This window comes from Xenopus laevis, chromosome 5L (assembly GCF_017654675.1).
Source record: "Xenopus laevis strain J_2021 chromosome 5L, Xenopus_laevis_v10.1, whole genome shotgun sequence".
Classification (NCBI taxonomy): domain Eukaryota; kingdom Metazoa; phylum Chordata; class Amphibia; order Anura; family Pipidae; genus Xenopus; species Xenopus laevis.
Window position 1 is genome coordinate 21,861,613 of NC_054379.1, and position 4,129 is coordinate 21,865,741.

Sequence of the window (4,129 nt, forward strand, 5' to 3'; positions counted from 1 at the left end):
GTTTTTGACTGATAAATTCTATATCTCATACTGTTAAAACCCAGGCTCATGACTGATGAACCCCATATTCATTACTGATAAACCCTACTCATGGCAAATGAACACCACACTCATTTTCTCAATGAACTCCATATTAATGACTGATCAACCCCATACTTACGACTGATAAACACAACATTCAAGACTTATGGACCCAATACTCATGACTGATAAACCTCATTTTAATGACTGATTTAACCTACACTTATAACTAATGAACACAGCATTCAAAAGTGATCAACCACATACTCATGACTGATGAACCTCATAGACATAACTGATGAACCCCATACTTGTGACTGATAAACCCCATACTCATGACTGATGAACCTCAAAAACATAACTCGTGAATTCTTATGAACAGCCCCTCACCCCCCAATTACAGCACACACATAACACTTATCAGCTATAGCGCAAAAAACCCCAGTCACAGCAAAGTCACACATGTTGCCCCACCTGAGGCCCAGATAACAAGATAGAATTAATAAATGTGCCAGCTGCTATCAGTCAGCCACATAAAATTAGCCCACTTCTTCATTACCCCCCTTTACCAGTGCCAGCACCCATCATATGGCTATATGTACCCATGCCAACAGCAAAAGCCATCATATTATTACCCCCAATCTGTATCTGTGCCAATAGCCCCAAATTTGTACCTGTGACAAAATATTGCCCCCAAATTTGTCTGTGCCAACAGCAGCTAAAATATTGCCTCCAAATCTGTGCCAACAGCAACCAAAATATTGCCCCCCAAATCTGTGCCTGTGCCAGCACAGAAGCCAAAATATTGCCCCAAATCGGTACCTTTGCCAGCAGCAGTCAATTGCCCCAAATCTGTACCAGTGCCAGCCAGCAGCCAAAATAGTGCCCATCAATCTGTGCCTGTGTCAAGTAGCCAAAATATTTCCCCCAAAATTTGTGCCTGTGCCAGCTGCCAAAATATTCCTCTAAATCTGTACGTGCCAGCCAGCAGCAAAAATACTGCCCCCAAATCTGTACCTGTGACAGCCTCCAAAATATGCCCCCAAATCTGTGCCAACAGCAGCCAAAATATTGCCCCTCAATCTGTACCTCTGCCTGCCAGCACCCAATATACTGCCCCCAAATATGTACCTGTGCCAGCCTCCAAAATATTGCCCCCAAATCTGTACCACTGCCAGGAGCAAAAATACTGCCCCCAAATCTAAATCTGTGCCAGCTGCCATAATATTGTCCCCAAATCTGTATATGTGCCAGTCAACAGCCATATATTGCCTCATATCTGTGCCAGCAAAATATTGCCCCCAAAATATGTGCCAGGCCAGCAGCAACAGCAAAATTATTGCCCGGATCTGTACCTATACCAGCATCAGAAAATAAGCCCAGTGCGCAGCAGCAGCTCTCTTCGTTGTCCGTCACACAAACGCGTCAGGCCAGCAATGTGCCTCTCTCTTCTGCCCACTTCTGTTTCAACGTTGCGCAATGTCGACGTCAATACGCCTCCTACAGCGCATGTGCATTATGGAAAAGCGCAGGAACTCCAATGACAGCAAGTAAGAGAGGGGTGGGGAAAGCTGCCGGAGCGCTATAGTGTACTAGTAAAAATCCACACACGGGCAGTCGGTGTATTAAATCTAGATACACTACAATTAAACCAAGGTTTATTTTAAAATAAATAAAAAAAATTCCCCCTATAAGTGTGGCCCCCTGTAATTGCGCCCTAGGCTGGCGCCTACTCTGCCTACCCCTAGTTCCAGCCCTGCATCTATCCCCCTTAATTGTGTAACAGCGGTGATGGGTTTTTTTTCCTAATATTTTGGGTGTTGGTGCTGGGGGCGAAGGGATTCAGTGTTGGACTGGCCCACTGGGATACCGGGACAACTCCCGGTGGGCCCAGGTGTCAGTGGGCCCACTTGCTTCTAACCATTTGGCCTATTTCATTGTCATACCTCTATTTTTTTATGGGAAAATGAGGCTTAATAATGGAAGAATAGAGTATAGTATGTAGGGATAAAAACCTAGGAGAATAAAAAGACTGAGCGAGGAGAGGAGGAATAATAGTTTGGAAAGTGGGCCCATGGTCTAAGCTTTTCTTGTGGACCCCTGGCATTCCTGTCCGACACTGGGGGGAATTACCCAGAAATAGATAAGATTTATATATATATTTATATAATGAGCTTGGGACCAGTTGATACACCCATGCCATTACTCTCCCTTTACCATGCCTTCTTGGGAGGCCTCAGTACCAGGTAATGATCAGAAGCAGCCAATGAAGAGAAGGCAGCCAGCCATAAACAGATTCTTATTGGCCAGGGTGAGCATTTGGTCCGTGAGGGACAGGAGTTTGCTAGCTGCTAAGATTTGCCTCAGGGGTCATTAGCAGCAAACTGTAGGGTATTTCAGGCACTGCCTACAGTGGGGATAAACACAGGGGTTGTTCATCTTACAACATTTTTTTCAGTTCAGTTGGTTTCAGATAGTTCACCAGAAATAACGATTCTTTCCAAATACTTTCTATTTTCTATGTGTGACTATTTTTCTAATATTGAAGTGTAAATCTAATTTTTCACCTTCTAAAGCAGCTCTCGGAGGGGGGGTCGCCGACCCTGTAAACTGTTCTAAATTGAAACATTTAGTTGATACATTTCTTATCTTTGTCGCTGCTGAGCAGAATCCCTGAGTTTCATTAAAGGCAGCTGTTAGAATTTATCAAATAGTTGCTGATACTTCAGAGATGCTGCTGAGAAATGTATCAAGAAAATGTAAAATTGTAACAGAATCTGCATCTGAATTACCGAGCTGCCAGACTTAAACACCAGAGACTGGGACGTTAAACTTTAAACTTAGATTTTGGAAAAACAGTAAAAAATAAATAATGGAAAGTAATTTAAAAAAAATGTCTTTATTTTTGGTGAACAATCTGAAAACAACTCAATTGGAAAAAGTGTTTGGAAGGTAAACAACCCTATAAGGCAGAGTTCCCCAACCAGTAGCTTGTGAGCAACATGTTACTCACCAACCCCTTGGATGTTGCTCCCAGTGGTCTGAGCTTATTTTTGAATTCCTGACTTAGATGTAAAGATCTTTAAAAGATTGTGAGACCACGATTATCTCGAAACGATCGGTTAAATGTATGATTTGTCCATCAACTAAAAAGACCATTTCAAGCGATATTGCCAGGAAAACTGAGGGGAGCTGCCTGCCTGGCCCTGCAAACATACATAGATTGCATTGGGGCCGATAAAGATTTTTTAACCTGGCCGATCAATTTTATGACAGATGTCAGGCGAAAAATCGTAAGATGTACGATTGTTCGAATCCCACTAACTTCACGATAATTTGACGGATCGGTCGGATTTCGCTAAAATCGGTCGTTCACCAAAGGAAAATCTTTGCGTCTATGGGGACCTTATGAGGCAAGTTTTGGTTGCATAAGAAATAGGTGCACTGCCAAACAGAGCCGCATGTAGGCTACCAGTCCATATAGGGGCTACCAAACAGCCAATCACAGCCCTTATTTGACATCCCCATGGACTTTTTCATGTTCGTGTTGCTCCCCAACTCTTTTTTATATTTAAATGTGGCACACAAGTAAAAAAGGTTGGGGATCCCTGCAGTATAAGGTAAGTCACATGAGCGCATCTCACACACGGGCAAAGGAAGGAGGGCACCGCAAGGCCCAGGTCTGGACTGAGATTCAAAATAGGCCCTACACAGAGGCCCAAACAGCTCCTCACCAGCCCAATAAATACTGACTGTCTATGGCATTTGCCAGAACCCACAGATTCCAGTCCCGCCTGGCCAGGCCCATCTGTTGAGTAGTAACGTCATCCCTGGACTGGGAGTCAAATAGTCCCTGACATTCCAAGAACACAGAGGCCCAAATAGTCCTCCACCAGCCCAATAAATAGTGACTGTCTTATATCAGCCCCTCTGGCATTTGCCACAACCCACAGATGTCAGTCCGGCCTGGTGAAGAGAACGTGCCACTGACAGTCTTCGCTCCTGAGAGGTTGCGGCTGATAAGGAATAGCGGGTGTATAAGGGAATGGAGCGGCCTCACCTCAGAGAACTCACGTCCCATTTATTTAAAGCCACCTATCATCGAACT